The sequence below is a fragment of the Balaenoptera borealis genome (genome assembly GCF_965194805.1).
Source record: "Balaenoptera borealis genome assembly, chromosome: 16".
NCBI lineage: Eukaryota > Metazoa > Chordata > Mammalia > Artiodactyla > Balaenopteridae > Balaenoptera > Balaenoptera borealis.
In genome coordinates, this window is record NC_138872.1 from 8,707,843 (window position 1) to 8,725,571 (window position 17,729).

General features: G+C 41.3%; 1 protein-coding gene across 2 annotated transcripts in view; it reads left to right on the plus strand.

The window, feature by feature from the left end:
• Nucleotides 1-10,933: 10,933 nt before the first annotated feature.
• The window catches only part of ZNF217 (zinc finger protein 217), a 39,580-nt gene continuing 32,784 nt past the window's right edge, over nt 10,934-17,729 (plus strand). The window contains exon 1 of one of the 2 annotated variants that reach the window (XM_082360366.1): nt 10,934-11,205. The gene's annotated coding sequence lies outside the window, so the exon portion shown is untranslated. The remainder of the gene's footprint in view (nt 11,206-17,729) is intronic. The other variant, XM_082360361.1, reaches the window with a different exon arrangement.

The following is a 17,729-nucleotide window of genomic DNA, read 5'->3' on the forward strand; positions in this document are numbered from 1 at the left end:
AAATAAGACCAAAATAAATTCAAGGAGAAAAAGAGGAAGCCATTCTACACGAATACCAGAATGGAGACCACTTCCTTCTCAAATAGGTACATCCCCCTTTGCGAAAAATGACCAGGATCTTCAAAGTAGGGAGGAGAAACAAGAATATCCCTTGGGAATTCTAGGAGTTGAAAAGCACAGGCTTAATGTAAAAGCAACAAGCACAGGAGCTGACAGAGTCTGGATGTACAGAAGGAACATGCAGACTCAGGTTACAGGGGACAGGGTGTGCCGTGGGAAGGCCAGTACTCTTTGCCAGAAGTCCTGGATTTAAGTGTGAGCTGTGCAACTGACTAACTTTGTGACCTTAGGAAGGTCACGGTCTCTCGGAACCACGGTTTCCTAATCTGTGAAATGGGACCATACACTTCCTCTTTCTCCCTTGCCGAGTCATATTAAGATAATGTGTCTGTGAGATCCTTTCAGTAGTACAATGCAAACGTGCTGTTCCTGAGGCACAACTCCAAGCTTTTCTGTATTGTTTGGATCAAAACATTATTTCCTTGTCTGCATTACTTACCTACATGGACTTACAGTTGTTTGTAAAGATGAAATGAGCTGCTTCCCCAGAGGCTGTTCAGAAACCTGGGTGGTTGAATTCTTTGCAAATTTATCTAAAGTCATGTTTTTAAAAATAGGTACCTAGAAATACGCTTCCTCAGCTGTCCCGAGGTTAAAACCACCTCACTCACAGTTTATTCCTGACTCGGAACATTTGCTGACTGTTTTTGGACACCGGTTAATGGCCTAAGCTTAAGCACTCCTGATAAATGGATCAAGAAGTCAGTGTTTCCTCGCCAAACACATTCTCATCCTGTACCCCATCTCTGGCCAAATTCTTAGGGCTCCGGCCATAAATATGTAATGCCTCCTAGGAACACGGGCCTGCCTATCTGTGGGCCCACGCCCATCTGCTGTTCCACGTGAAACTTGGAGACAGGCCAGGGTATGGCCAAATAATGACTGTGCCAGAATGAGTTAATCACAGGCCCTCCAGAGCAGGGCGGACAGAGACCCCTCCATGCTGGACCCAGGCGGGCTGGACCCAGGCGGGCTGGGGACTCACTTCCGAGCCTGCCATTCTGGTGGAACAGTAACCCTTCCGGGCAGCAGGAGCCTTTGTGAAATTACTGCAGTGTTGAGCTAATTGGGTGCCGGCTCTCTGGATTTAGGCCACGGTTACTGGTTGGCTTTTCTGAGCCTGCTTTTGGCAAGGTGGGAAAGGAGGAGAAAAAAAAAATGGTGTAAGCAAGTTTCGAAATCTTAGATCATTTCATGAATGACTCAGTGTTTCCTTTTGGAAAAGTGCAATAATTGACGTTCATTAATAAGTTAGCTACAAAAAAAAAAATAGTTCTAAATATTGAGGAGCCTTTTGGGCTATCTGAACACAGCCATCCTCCAATCTTCATTTTTATAGCTTCCAGAGGAATCTCATTCACTTGATAACGTGTACTTGTTGAAAAATAAACTGTCACATACTTCCTTCTTCAGGCTTCCTGTTCTTTCTGAGAAAAGCATTGAGGTTGTCTTTTTCTCTCTTTCTTTCCTTTTTTTTTTTTTGATTTGAAAATGCAAAATATAATGTATCAAATTAACACGTACAGTTTAAACTTACATAATGTTATGTGTCAATTATACCTCAATCGAGCTGGAAAAAATATTCGAAATATAAAGCTATTACCCTTCTTTACAAGACTAGTTCTATTCAGACAAGAAGAGAATAGCAACTTCTTTATCTCGTCACAGAATGAGCAGGTCATACAGTATATTTCTTTAGTGTATGAAATAAATAACGAAGTATGTTTCAAATATTATCTTTAATTCATTTGGGCATATTTCAGTTTTAGAATTAAAAAAACAAAACAACAAAAACCTCTCTTTCTGTCTCTCTCTGGACAGAAAAAATCCTATAGTTGTAACGCAGAAGACACCCATTTTTCCGGCATTAGTACTGTAGAATCCAGCTAAAGAGCTATAAACCCTGAGGATGTCTCCAATGACTCATTACTGGAATAAATGTTTCTAATGTTGAAGGTATGCAAATAGAGCTTAATCGGCGAAGGAAGACTCTGCAATTCAATAAATAAGGTTGAGAATGTTACTGTGGTTACCGTGGACTCTATTTGCATACAGGCTTATCTTGTTTTTAAAGCAGTGGGGAAAAAAAAGAGGAGGGAGAGAAAAATCCCAACTTTCACCGCAGGTTCTCAAAGTACAATCTTATAAGGCACCACAGTTCAGGCCCCATTAACAAGCAAAAGAAAGAAAAAAAAAAAAAAAATGCTTAGTGTGGAAGAATCCAAAACGCATTAGAAACATTTTCTAGAATGTAGAAGGCAAACAAGACACTAGCCTCAGGTCATCTTACCGAGAAAATTACACAATCAAACTTTTGGTCACTCACGTCTGTGTTAGATCGGGGCTGATTCCGTGACTGCTCTGGTCTCAGGAGTCTGCCCTGCTCAGGCTGTGGCCTCATCACTACGTGTGTCCCTGGCTAGCGCTCCAAGCCAGACAGAGGCTCACATTGAAACAGAATAGAAAAAAGACAAAAAAGGAGAGGGGCCCCATAGCGGATTCTCACGCTATATATCAAATCACAAATCTTGCCTCGTTTAATACTGTGAATTAAGCTGGAATCACTCGTCCTCCTTTTGCAAGAAAAGCTCAAACTGTACATTTTTTTTTAATTAATTAATTTTTATTTTTGGCTGAGTTGGGTCTTTGTTGCTGCGCTGTGCATGGGCTTTCTCTAGTTGCGGAGAGCGGGGGCTACTCTTCGTTGTGGTGCGCGGGTTTCTCACTGCGGTGGCTTCTCTTGCTGCGGAGCACGGGCTCTAGGCCCGTGGGCTCAGTTGTTGTGGCTCGCAGGGGCTTCGTTGCTCCGTCGCATGTGGGATCTTCCCAGACCAGGGATCGAACCCGTGTCCCCTGCATTGGCAGGCGGATTCTTAACCACAGACCACCGCGCCACCAAGGAAGCCCAGACTGTGCATCTTTGTACCTCCGTGTGAGCACATCTGATTCACTTTGGGCTCCAGAAGAAACTGCGCTCCCATGCGATAGCTCGTCCGTGTGTGGTGGAAGTATTTCAAGGAAATAGACTGGGCAAAGTCCACACTGACTCAGGAAGGGAATGGATTTAAAGCTTCAAAACTTGTCTAAATTACTCATACCCCCGGTGGAGGAGCAGGAGGGAACGGGCAAAGCGCATCACAGGCAGATGCCCTGCTGGCGTGTGGCGCCCACGACAGACAGCATCTTACACTGTGGACGCCAGCAAATCCGACATCCGTTTTGCCTTCCAGGAGGGGATTCACCGTCTTCCAGGTCCGACGTTCTGGAGAAATGCTGAAAACGCTTAGAGTAGAAACAAATACACATGCTCTAAAGATTCATTTTATAACCATCTTTACGTGCTTGTATTTTGTATAATTAGATCATCTAGCTTTGGGGGCGTTGTCAAGGCTGCTCTGACAATTAACTCACGGACAGGACGGAACAGGTGTCCTATTTTTAGTTACTGCGCACCACCCCTCCCCAATGAAGTCTGATTCTGAAGTGGAAAGTGAGAAAAGAGCGCAGTGGTTAAGAACCTTAGGCACGGAGAAACAGAGATGGTGTGCTTTTATTTAAGGAGCTTGGTCCCTTAAGATTGTAATACAGCCATAAGTTTTACTGGACTTTAAAAAAATCTACGGTCGTATTTTTCTACCATGCTAATACCTGCCTCTCATATCAAATTCCAGAGGTACAAAGGGGACACAGAGAAAAAGCCTATCCCCTGCCCACTATGCTCCCCCCGCCTCCAACCCTTCCCAGGTCCCCTCCCTAGAGGTCTCCACTATGACCAGGGTGAAGATTTTTTAAAGGAGATAATTACCCTGTCAATTTGGTTCTCCTTTACAATGTGAATACCTCTTTTGTGGTCTTTATTCCTGGATAGCTTGCTCTGAAATATCTTAAGATACAAAGGGAAAAAAGAGTTTCAGTGGTATGATAGTCTTTACCTATTAGGGTTTTAATTCAGCTGTCAGTGAAACCTTTTTCTTTTTTCTTTCTTTTCTGTTTCACTTTTCGGAGATATTCTGCACCATTCTGCTGACCGAAAGACCAAAAGGAGTTGGGGTCAGGGGTGTGGTGGAGGAGTGCATACAGCATTTGTGTTTTATAAATATTTATATGAGAAAGAAAACAAGGCGTGATTTAAGAAGCTGACATGTTTAACACATGAGAAAAATCATCGTTGTAAAGGATCAGGTGAAGAAAAGCAGAATAAAACCAAGTACTATGCCATTTTTTAAAAGCTGCCAGGAAACATACCAATTTAGGAACCATGGTTGTTTCTGAGGGTCATGTGTTGGGTTTATGGGTGTTTTCTTCAGTTTTCAAATTTTCTGTAGTGAACATTAAGTCCTTCTAATCATAAACATTTAAAAGTGTCTCTTAAGCATTCTATATTGTGTCTAGAATGTATCCTCTGGTCTTTCCTCAGTGATACTGTAAAATGTGTAAACTCTTATAATTAGAATATGGCAGGTGCATAGACCTAATAACAATATTCTTCTGCTTATTGTGGACTTATCCTGAATAATTCTGATTCATCTACTGTGGCCTCTACTGTATCCTATTTACATTTGTTCAACATATATTATGTATAGTTTAACCATATAGATAACATTTCAGCAACTATCCCTACGGTTTGGAAGTTGGTATTTTTAACACTATGCAGGATATTCTGTATCAGGTCAATAAATAGAAATTAAACTTGAATATTGAGGATCTGGTCAGCTTTTCTTAAAGAGTTGGTCTTGACACCTACAACAAGCCTGAGAATGGATTACAGACACTATAAAGATCCCTGGCGGTAGCTTCTTGGCTTGATCAGCTTAATGATTCATTTATATTGTAATGTTATTTTTCAGTTGTATGCCTGTGTGTGCTTAAAGTAAAAAGGACAAAAATAAGTTTGAGGGGGAAAATACATTTTAATTGCTTTCAAATGTTCCAGTAAACTCAAACCCATATACTCTTGCTCAAGAATTTCTTTGCCAGATTATTACGTACTTGCTTGCCAAATCTCTCTAGTTTTCTCTTATTTTCTTCATCTTAGGAACCAAAGAAGATATTATGCTGGCTGGTCAGAAAATGTAAATATTTTCAAAAAACTTAAACATTCAAACGTCATAGGAAAGAGTAAAAAAAAAAAAAAAAAAAAAAAATCAGATCTCTACTCCTAAAAACAACTAATAGTAAGAATCAGAAAATAGCAAAACCAATCTTAAGCCCCAAAGAAGAAAGAATATATAATTTTTTCACATTCATGTTTAATTTTGTTATCTTCAACTGTAGTTCCTACTGCAAACATCCCAATAAACGGCCAGTCTCTATGACTAAGGAAATACTCCAACTTATGATCCACCGATAAGGCGAAGAAATATCAACAAGTCCAGGAGGTCTCCTGAGTCGCTATCTAACAGATGGTGGCACCAGCAGCAGGCCCAGCTAAATGACAAGGAGCCGTGGTTGTACCCAAACCATTGCAAGTTTGCTAAGATTATTTCAGCCCATCGAACAACTCCAGGTGGGCACCAGGCACACTGGATTCTATGTGACCAGAATACAATAGAATATACGTGAATGGTGGGTGCCCGTTGTTCAAAGAAGTTTTGAATTATTACAGGTTGAAATTCCAGTGTTTCTCTGATGAATTTACAGTATTTAGCTGCATACTTGAAAACTCAGAAAGACATAAAATCTTTCATAACTTGGAGAAATAAATAGGAGGGCACACACAGAGATGGAAAGAGACAAAACTTGAGAGTGAATTCAGATGTCATCTTTTTTCACAAGCAAAAACTCAGATATAAATAATATCCCTAAAATGTTTATAAGAACAGTTTTATTTCAGTCTTGATTTCTTTGAGGGTGAAAGGAGACAGCTTCTTGGGTTCAGGATTCTCTTACAAAATACTGTTTTCTTTCTTTGTTTGTTTGGTTTTTTTTTTTGGCTGCGTCTTGCGGCATGTGGGAATCCTAGTTCCCTGACCAGGGATCGAACCTGTGTCCCCTGCATTGGAAGTGCAGAATCTCAACCACTGGACCACCAGGGAAGTCCCCAAAGTACTATGTTTATTTTATTTATTTATTTTTAAAAACTTATTTATGTATTTATTTTTATCTTTTGCTGCATTGGGTCTTCGTGGCTGTGCGCGGGCTTTTCTCTAGTTGTGGCGAGCGGGGGCTACTCTTTGTTGCGGTGCGTGGGCTTCTCATTGCGGTGGCTTCTCTTGTCGCAGAGCATGGGCTCTAGGCGCGCAGGCTTCAGTAGTTGTGGCATGAGGGCTCAGTAGTTGTGGCACACGGGCTTAGTTGCTCTGCAGCATGTGGGATCTTCCTGGACCAGGGCTTGAACCTGTGTGCCCTGCATTGGCACGCGATTTCTTAACCACTGCGCCACCAGGGAAGTCCAAGTACTATGTTTATAAATGGTTATTTTCAAGACAAAATATCTATGACATCTTGATGTCTCCAAAAAGGCAATATTGGACTTCCCTGGTGGTCCAGTGGTTAAGACTCCGCACTTCCACTGCAGGGGGCACAGGTTCGATCCCTGGTGGGGGAAGTTCCGCGTGCTGCGTAGTACGGCCACAAAAAGACAGTATCATGCTCATGGGGCACTTTTCCTGCACCCTCCTAGTGTCTTGTGATATAAGCAGGGAAACTAAGTCAGGGATAGAGTCAAACTGTAGCTCTTATATGATCCAAGAACAGCAAAAGCCCAAAGTCTGTTTAATTTAATCCAGTGCCCTTGGCTCTCAACTCTACTTGACATCCTTGTTACTTAAAGCACATGAATTTTAAAGAACAGTTTTCATCATAATTATCACGTAGTGTTAGAAGTAATTCATTACTCTCGGGGGTCAGAAGGAAAGGCTTTCATTCTTAAGAGACCCAGTCAAAGGTTACTTTACCCACTAAGCAGCCTCAGACATTCTCAAATGCCAGAGGATGTCTTCAGAAGAAATAAAATTCCTAAGTAGGCCTTCTTTGCTCCCTCTTAGACCCCTAAGAAGGCAGGTTTGCCACTAAGGCAAACATCTGCTTTATCTTGTAGTCTAAGACTATGAGCTTTTCTTATCTGTCTTCTTATTTACAGCTAAGGTACTTAATTAAAAACTAAATATAAATCTATCAACCTGATGGGCAAAAAGAAGGAGTCTTTGAAAAGACACAGATTAAGGAAGAGAAGTCTGAAATAGAAAAATGGAATATTGTGTCATAGAGCAGATTTAGGATCCCTCAGACTGCAAAATAACGTTTTCCAAATAGTTTTTAAGTGTCTGTCAAATCTGTCAATTACCTGCTTTGGGTTATTTTACATTTCTTCAAAACCTCTGAAGTTCAAAGTAAAGAATGGTGACAATGGTTAAATCCAGCATCTACAAGGAGACTGTTTCCAGGGAATTTGACATTTCAATTAAGGTTGCAACGGTGATGCCCCTCCTTTTCAAAGATGATGAAGTGTATCACCTTGGAAAACCATGTCATCTTGTTTGGAACCCTCCCTCATGCTCCTGCTCCCTGTAAGAGATCTGCTAGAGAACTTTAATACAAACCAGAAACTTAATTTAAGTAAATGGTACTAAAAAAGAAACTTCTGGCCCAGTACTTCGAATCTTTGGACTATTAATAACCAAGAGAACTGTATTTTCAAGTTGGTGTATTGTTCATCTATTCTGCTCCCAGCTTTGATCTCAATATTTACAGGGTGTCTGTGAAGTCTGGAAACAAAGAAGGAAATGCATAATATCATCATGAACCTCTTCAATCTGCAAAAAATTAGAATACAACAGAACAGACTAATAGAATGGTATAATCGAATAAAACAAAACAAAAAAACAGAGTAAAGTAAATTAATAAAGTAAATGAAATAACACTATCTAATGTTTCCAGACTTTATGGAAATCCTCCCCGTGAACTTGTGGGGTGTGTTGAGCCATGAGTAGCTTGGCGAAATGGGAAACTCCACGGCAGGAAGTGGTGCTTTTCTGATGCTGCTAATTAAGGAATGTGGAACCCTTCCTTCTGAGTCAGCTTGGCGGTATGTGGATCTCTGTGCTGCTTGCTGCTTCCATGATTATTGCATGAAACTTTGGAAATAAAACCAGAGTATCTCACCACTTAACACTTAAGAGGCAGGAGGTGGTATGTGTGTGTGTGTTTTTTAAATGGTTCCTAATCTTTAAAATGGTTCGCTGCAGCTGGCCTTGTTATCAGCTGATCATATTTACAGCATAGTCTCAGACAGTGGTGCAACCCACAGAGAGGATTTGGACCATTTATGAGCTCGCACTTTAAGGTACCTAGGTTTATCAGAGCATTCTGAGGATTCACTACTATTACACAGCAATAAAAACATCTCATGGGACTGTCAACTCTTTTTAATTTCTTTTTGGTAAAACAAATGTTAATTTATTTTATTTCAAAGGTAATACAGGCATATAAGAGAAGATATTTCGAGAAAAATAGGAGGTAGAAAAAGGTCATGCATATCCCATGATCAAAAAACAACCATTTAAAAAATTTTAATAGAAATTTTGAAATGAACATAAGAATAGAGAGAATAGTGAAGCCCCCATGGCCAACCTCAGTTCTGCAGTTTCAAGATGTAAACCACATTTGCTTCAATTCTCTCCTTTTTAAAGTTTGCTAAATATTATAAACTCCAACATACCAGGCCATTCGTCTCCTATACTCTTCAGTATATATATCTCTAAAAAATATGTAAATTTTTTCCTAGTAACTCAAAATGCCATTATCACAGCAAATGAATGAACAATATAATAAGTCCTCAGTATCACATGATGCACAGTCCGTACTAAAATTTCTGTGATAAGAAAACCAATTTCAACAGTTTTACATATGCTTATATGCTCTTTTTGCTTACTAATAAAGACATAGTTTATTAAAAATATGATTTTGCATCTTGATTTTTTTTCCATTTGCTATTTTAACTATTTCCCAATGGCATTATTTTTTAAAACTTTCTAATTTCAAAATGGCTATGTGCAAAAGTGGGGCATAATTTGGATGATTAGCTATTCCTCTGTGTGTTTCCACATGTATGTGGAGAGAGAGGGTATGTGTGTGTTTTTCTTCCCCTTATATTAAGTCTTGTTGCCATGAATGTCTTTGTTCATAACACCTTTTCCTTGATTAGGGTTATTTCCTTGGGATTGATTTCAGGAGTGTTATTGCTGCACCCAAATGTATGAACATTTGTAAGGCCCTTGACTTGTCTCACTGAGTTGTTTACAAAAGGACTGTACCAATTTACACTTCCACTTACAAAGGATGAGAGAGCCTCTATTAAAATGTTTAAAGGCAGTGCTTTTCAGAGCTCTTATAAATCATTGGCTAAGGCTAGCTCATGTGTCATATGGTCATAGCCATCTCAAAATAAATAAATACACATTTTCTATAGCCATAAAAACCTGGCAAGCGCAGACTGCCAAACAACCACAAACTAACTTTGATTAAACAAGGAAACCGGTCTGCTTGTTGAAAATGTGGTAATGAGATAGTTTCCACCCAGCCGGGAAGCCCAGTCGTGGAGGGGGAGGGGAGCCTGCATTTCTCCTTGCCTCTCTACCCATCCTGGAGAAGGTAGAAATGAACAGGTCAGCAATCTCTTCCTCTACGATTTTTTTTTTTAAGCTGAGTGTTTTATTTGTTTCCATATGGCTGAGTTGATGATGCAAAAATACGATTGAAAGCGGGTTGAAAACTAGCAGAAAACTTCTGGTGGCAGGCGTTTCCTGTAAACGCAGCCCCATGGTACAGGGTAACAGAGGATTAAGGCAGAGCCATTTTAGCTTGGATTCCAAATTCTACTTTGTTTCCTTGGGGACACGTTGTTGTTCTTATTCCTTGACTTCGGATACAACTGCTTCAGAAACTGTTTATTTCTGTTCATAGCCTTCTTTTCTTTAAAGGACATAGCATATCAGTTACAAATCATTATAGCAAATTCAGTTGTATTTGTTTGTAGAAATTTATGTGACAGAGTTTTTGGTGTTTTTTTTTTGAAAGTAGGGAGAAAGAAAAACTATCTCGTTACTGTTGTGTTTGTGGTGGGGGAGGAAAAAAAAAAAAGAAGGAACTTGGTAAGAAAATACTTAGCAAGATGGTCTTTAAAAGCCCAGGATCTGAATCTTTAATTCTTTGCTTTTTCTTTTCTTTTTTTTTTTTTTTTGAAAAAGTTCAGGAAAGATGGTCCTATTATCCTCATTTGCTTTTATACTGTTTTCATCCCACTCAACGTCGCTGAAGCTGTTCCTCAAAGCAAGTGGGAACAAAACATAATCTCTTAAAATATTTTTAAGAGGACATGCAGGCTTGGTATTTGTAAAAATATGTCAACAAAATGTGCTAACGACGTTTGAAAAAAAGTTGTCAAAGAGGCCAAGGAGATTAGTTAAGTAGAAGGGCTGATTTAGGACAGGGAGAGGGATGGCTAATGTCGTTTTGGCTGACATTTACTGAGTCGGTTTTAAGGTTTTTAAGGTCTCATCACCATCAGCCCATTTAACCCTTAAAGGCGCCTGATGCATTGGGGACTATTATTCCCATTTTACAGGTGAGGTAGAGAGGCTAAATCATCGGGCTGAGGTCCCCTAGCAGCTGAGCAGTGGAGTAGGATTTGGATCCAGGAAGCCTCTGGAGACTGTATTTTATTCACTTCCGGTTTCTGGGAAAACTTGCTGTGTTCGTGTTGGGAGCTGCTGAAAGTGAAGTGGTGAAGTAGCTGGTTTGGGATTAACTATGCTCCAGAAATTTAGGGCAACTGTCTTATCTTTAGTCTAGACTCAGGGATTTTTTTGGTCACTCTATGCCTGTCAAGGGTATGGCTCTGACCTTAATCTCCTCTCTAGCACTTCTCCCAAATCCCAACATCCTATTGGAGGGCGTGGCTTGAGAGGGCACACCTAAAGTCAGGAGATTCTTCTGTTCCACATCCTTTCCTGCTGCCACTAACCTCTGACTTCCTCCTTCAGGGGTTGCTCAGGCCTTGCTTGACCTTCAGTTTGGAGAAGATGCCCAAGGAACACTGAAAGGTGGGTTGTCTCCGAAACTTCTTGGAGGATCACCCAGATTGAGGTATGTATCTTTTTTTCCAGGGAATTCCACTTACTTAGTCTACCTTGGGTGGGCGCTCAGATGATTGAAAGTGAGTGACTCAGTTCTGGAGAGGACAAATCCCTCACCTCTATAAACACACTTCTCTTCTCCAACCCATGAATAAGTACCCTGGCAGGGTCCTGCAGTGGGTGAGTTTCTGTGACCGTGGGCAATAATCTTCATAATAATAGTGTGTCTTAATTAAATGTTTACCATGTGCCAAATTCTCTGCAAAACATTTTACAGGTGAGGATTTATTTATTCCTCTTAAATACACTTGTCAGTGAGTATTCTTACCTCCATCTGTAAAATGGGGAGAACAGAGGCAAAGAGAGCTCAAGTGAGGTGGCAAAGGCGGCACAGCTGGGTAGTCCAGAGTCTTGGTTTGAACCCAGTTTTATGAGCTCAGCCCTTTAACCACTATCCATATGACTGCTCGGAGTTGCAGGTTTCTAATCTGGGCGAAGGGGGTACTGACTCTGCCTGGGTATCCAGTAATGGTGCATACAATGTGCTTGGCCTGTAATAAGTACTTAATCAATGATCCCTATTATTACCCTCTAGTCTCCTAAGGCCAAGGTCAACAACTTAGGGTAAAAAAGAATGGCATGTGGCAGCATGGGGTTTGGAATTAGACGGGGTGAGAATTTCACTTTATTTTTGTTGTAGCACCTCAATGAAGTTAGAAGTTAGTAAGTCAGAAAGCAAGTTAACCTCTGATGGCTATAGTTTCCTCATCTGGCAAATGAATTTAAATATACTTAAATTTATATATATATTTACATAAATATAGATAGGTTATCAGGAGAACTAAGTAACAGCTTGATTGGATACATTAGGTGTGGAGTCAAGACTCTGGCACATAGCAGGGGCTCAATAAATTATTTTATTTCTCCCTTCTTATCCTTTTTATCTCTTCTATTGCTATTGTCCTCATTTTTGTTGTTGTTATTGTAAAAGTAGCCTGAAAATATGAACACACTTAAATATCCGAGTGATTTCAGCAAAGGAGACTATCTGCTTTACTACTCTAGAAGTGCTCTTAATTTTATCATCTGTTTAATAAGCCTCTTAATACCCCAGCCAGGTCATCGTTCCTCTGCTCAAGCCATTCAGTGGCCCTCAGGCTCATTCAGATAAAATCCTATCTTTACAAAGTCCCAAAGGCCCCAGGCAATTTATATGCGTCCCCTGCATTCTCATTTTCTGATTTGTCTCTTCTTCCTTCCCGCCAGCCACTCGGCCACCATGCTAGCTGCCTTGTAGTTCCTTGAGTCACTGGATACACACTTCAAGGTCTTTGCAGGCCAACCTTTTAGCCTCTTTCCCCAGAACCCCACATGGCTCCCACTGGAACCCTATTCAGATCTTTACTCAGATGTCTCCACCTATGAAGTCAACCTGCAGTAGACTTTTTTTTTTTTTTTTCTTTTGGCCACTTCTTGGCATGCGGAACTTCCCTGACCAGGTATCGAACCCGCACCCCCTGCAGAGGAAGCATGGTCTTAACCACTGGTCTGCCAGGGAAGGCCCAGACTAGCGTATTTAATATCCCCCCGCCTCCCACACCTACCCCTTCCATTTCCTGACCCCTTCGCTCCCCTTATTTTTCTCCATAGTACTTAATTAACACACTAGACTGTTAAATGTTAACTTTGTGAGGATAGGCGTTTTGATTGGTTTGCTTTCCTGCGGCATTCCCAGCACCTAGAACAGTGCCTGGTACACAGTAGGTGCTTAATAAATGTTTGTTGAGTAAGAGAGTAAATGCATGAGTGAATGAAAGAATTCAGGGAGCATATTTATTTAATTAAATAGAACAGCTAAATATTGAGACACTTCCTGTGTGCCAGCAACTGTGACATGGAGGAAACTGGCCTTCCCTTCAAGGAGCCTGTGATTTATTCAGGTGGGCTAAGCATAATCCAGCAAATGTCACAAAGGAGGGGTGAGCAAACAGTGACTGAACAAAGAGAGGGTGGTGGCATTTGGAGTGGTCCATGGGGGATGGGCAGGATGGCTACAGATTGACTTTTGCACATACATGGCACATGTATTTGGAGAGATTCAAAGTGACAGTGGGACAGGAAGCCATCACAGAGCAAGGAGATAGGTAAGCAGAGAATGGTTTATCAAATGTTTATCAGAAGGCAGTAGATGGAGATACTAAACATTTTATTCCCTGTTTTTTTTTTTTATTTCCCAGTGTATTCAACACAGTTTGGAATTTCTTTTTAGTAGGCATATGAGTATGCTTTACATGTAAAGAAATTAAAATATTTAGCTATCACCAAACTGTCCTGGATCCTTGCCCACACTTGAGAATTAACCAGCTTTTATTTGTGTATTTCCATATATATATTTCTTATTTATTTATTGAGATATAACTGACATATAACATTATATTAGTTTCAGGTGGTACAGTATAATGATTCAGTATTTGTATATATTGAGAAATGATCAGCATATATATATTTCGTACGATGTGTGTATACATATATTTACATTAATATATACATACAAATATACATATGTATACATAAACATATGTATGTGTGTATTAATGTAAATATATGTGTACATGTATACGTATATATGTATATGTAAATATATTTATATATAATATATACACATAAATATTATATACATATACATGTATTTCCTTTGGAAAATATATTATTGTGTGTGTCTTTTTAAACAAAAATGGCATACGTTTTTGCAGCTTTGTTTTTTTTCTCCACAATGTCTTGGTGATCTAGCCACATCACTTCATTCTTTCCAGCTGCTGTCTATATTCTTCAATTTGGATATACCGTAGTTTATGTGGCCATTTTCCTTTTGATGAACACATAGGTTGTTTCTAATTTTTCACTGTTATAAACAATGCTGCAATGAACATCCTTGTGTATGCTTCTTTAAGTACCCGAGTGATTATTTCTCCAGGGTAGGTACTGTAATTATATGCTTTTCTGTTTATTTATGTTTTGATTTGTTTAATGTCTATTTCTCCGATTAAAATGTAAGCTCCATGAAGGTAGGAATGCAATTTGTTCTGTATCTCATTCTTTAGTTACTATCTAGCCAAGTGCCTGGGACAGAGGAGTGCTCCCAAATAAATATTTATGGAATGAATCTAGCTGAAAGCTTGGCTGGGGCCGTAGTTTTGTATCCTAAGAGAGGGAGGTATGGCTTCTTTTGGTAAAATAGGAGATTTTTGCACGGGACAGTGGCAGGATGGTTATTTGTGGGGTTCGGGAAAAAGTATTCTGGGTTAGGAGGAAGACAGGTACAGGAGGACCGGTTAGGAGATTACTACACAGATCAGAATGAAACAAGAAACAAGGACTGTGGAAATAAGAAGGAAAAGGGTGCATTGAGAGATTTTGAGACGATAGCATCTGTAAGATTTGCTAGCTGCTGAGCTCTGACAGGCAGTGTGAAGGAAGGCATGGATGTTTGAGACCTAGTCTAGGATATTTTCATCTTACAAACCTATATTGCTTCCCAACTCTGTGAAAAGCACTCTGCTAATTGCTGTTGGGATATACTTTGCATGACCTTTCTCCCCTACCTTCAAAGGAGATTTGCAGACTGTTGGGGAAGACAGGCCGAGTACTCAGGGACACCAGGAACGCCAGGGAGTGACTGAGGTGGGAGGGGACTAGCCCCGGGGCAATGGAGTAAGATATGGCTGTTCCAGAATGGGGGGAGGGGAGGCACATTGGGTGAGGAGGTTTCAACTTTGCCCTGGAGCCACACACGGCTGACTGGTGAACATTCAGGAAACAGGGTGTCAAGCAATGTGCATCAGTGCTGATTTTTATTTATTTATTTATTTATTTAAATAAGTACCTGATTATTTTTTAAAAATATTTATTTATTTATTTGTTTATTTTTGGCTGTGTTGGGTCTTCGTTTCTGTGCGAGGGCTTTCTCTAGTTGCGGCAAGCGGGGGCCACTCTTCATCGTGGTGCGCGGGCCTCTCACTATCGCGGCCTCTCTTGTTGCAGAGCACAAGCTCCAGACGCGCAGGCTCAGTAGTTGTGGCTCACGGGCCCAGTTGCTCCGCGGCATGTGGGATCTTCCCAGACCAGAGCTCGAACCCGTGTCCCCTGCATTGGCAGGCAGATTCTCAACCACTGCGCCACCAGGAAGCCCTATTTATTTATTTTTAATTAATTTATTTATTTTTGGCTGCATTGGGTCTTCGTTGCTGCGCGGGGGCTTTCTCTAGTGGCGGTGAGCAGGGTCTACTCTTTGTTGCGGTGCGCGGGCTTCTCAGTGCGGTGGCTTCTCCTGTTGCAGAGCACGGGCTCTAGGCGCACGGGCTTCAGTAGTTGTGGCACGCGGGCTCAGTAGTTGTAGCTCGTGGGCTCTAGAGCGCAGGCTCAGTAGTTGTGGCGCACGGGCTTAGTTGCTCCGCGGCATGTGGGATCTTCCCGGACCAGAGCTCGAACCTGTGTCCCCTGCATTGGCAGGCGGATTCTTAACCACTGCACCACCAGGGAAGCCCCAGTGTTGATTTTTTAGAGGTGAGGAAATTTAGGTTGGTGACAGAGTTGAGGTTTGACGTTGGGTTCAAATGGCCCATTGGCCTTAGTCTGGAAGATAGGGAATCAAACTGTTAGCTGTGTGACCTCAGTCAGCCTACTTAACTCTTCTGAGCCTCAGTTTACTCTTTTTTAAGGAAAGGCAGTAATGACTCAAGGGGTCACGATTGATCAGATTACAGCTGGTGCCAGGCACGGCGATCCGTGACTGCTTTGATTCTGTGATCCTACCCTTGGCACAAGGAGAGGAAATGGGGGCTTGAAGTAAGAGAACTGTAACTTCTTCATGTTTGCTGTGGCCTATTTGTTTAACCAGGATGAGATCCTTGAGGAGATAATCTCTCAAGGAAGAAACACTTGAAGTTCAATAGTTCTTTCGGTTTTACTACTATTTTTTTTTCCGGTTGGCATCCCAGTGCTTTTGGAATAAAGTCCAAAGTCTTCACAGGGCCCACCAGATCCTGCCAGAAATTTTGTCTTTATTTTCAGAGACATTGGGAGTCTGGGGCAGGGCCCTGATGTGATCACATTTGACTTTTGAAAAGATCAGTGCAGATTGTGAAGAGCTCAGTGTGACAGAGATGTGATCATCTGCATCTCTCCTGGATTGGCAGCTGCCAATCAGGGAGCATATTTATTTAATTAAATAGAACAGCTAAATATTGAGACACTTCCTGTGTGCCAGCAACTGTGACATGGAGGAAACTGGCCTTCCCTTCAAGGAGCCTGTGATTTATTCAGGTGGGCTAAGCATAATCCAGCAAATGTCACAAAGGAGGGGTGAGCAAACAGTGACTGAACAAAGAGAGGGTGGTGGCATTTGGAGTGGTCCATGGGGGATGGGCAGGATGGCTACAGATTGACTTTTGCACATACATGGCACATGTATTTGGAGAGATTCAAAGTGACAGTGGGACAGGAAGCCATCACAGAGCAAGGAGATAGGTAAGCAGAGAATGGTTTATCAAATGTTTATCAGAAGGCAGTAGATGGAGATACTAAACATTTTATTCCGTTTTTTTTTTTTATTTCCCAGTGTATTCAACACAGTTTGGAATTTCATTTTAGTAGGCATATGAGTATGCTTTACTCTGCAAGCTCAGAATCCACTTTCCTCACAGCTGTATCCCTGGTATGTGGGAAAAATGCTGGGCCCATTACTAGGTGAATGTAATGAGATAGTAGATGGCAGGCACCTGGCGCACAGCATTCATCCTCATTTTGCATCCGGTATTTTAATGAGCAGCTACTATGTGCCAGGCGTGGTTCAAGGTCCTGGGGATACACCATGAGGTGTTGGGGTGAGGCTTGGCCGGTGTCTGCACAGGAAAGGAGGCCATTGTGATGAAGGACAGTGAGGGAGGGGGGAAGGGGGGGAGAGGAGCCGAGGTGGAGACCTAGTCAGGGCATCCGGGTATGAGGAAGGTCGTGTATCTGTAGGTAAGGACAGAGGCCTTAGAGGCAGGTGCTGGATTTAGACGCCTGGCTCTGCTGCTTATTGCCAGCTACTTAATCTCTTTGTGCCCACGTTTTTTGTCTATAAAAATGGAAAAATATAGGCCCTGCCTTGCAGGGTCGTTAGGTGGATTAAATGAGTTACAAAATGAAAAGCACACATGAACTCAATCAACGTTAGAGCTTATCAGCTAAGCCTCTCAGCACGCTGGCCCTGTTTCTGGCATAGAAGTTTTTTGAACTGTCAGTGGTTTAGTCCACCCAACCCATCCCAAGGCAGAGAAACGCAGGAGGCTCTGCTGGGTGTGAGTTTGGACAAGTCCCCACTCTTGATGGAGTTAACAGTCTGATTCAGACCAAAAAATGAAAGAAAATAAAATTCCTAACCAACCAACTATATAAACCATTCACTACACCAGTTATCTTATCAAAAAGGGAGAGAAAAGTGAATTCAAAGACTCTGAATGCTCTTTTAGCAAAGTGCGGGACCTCTTGGGT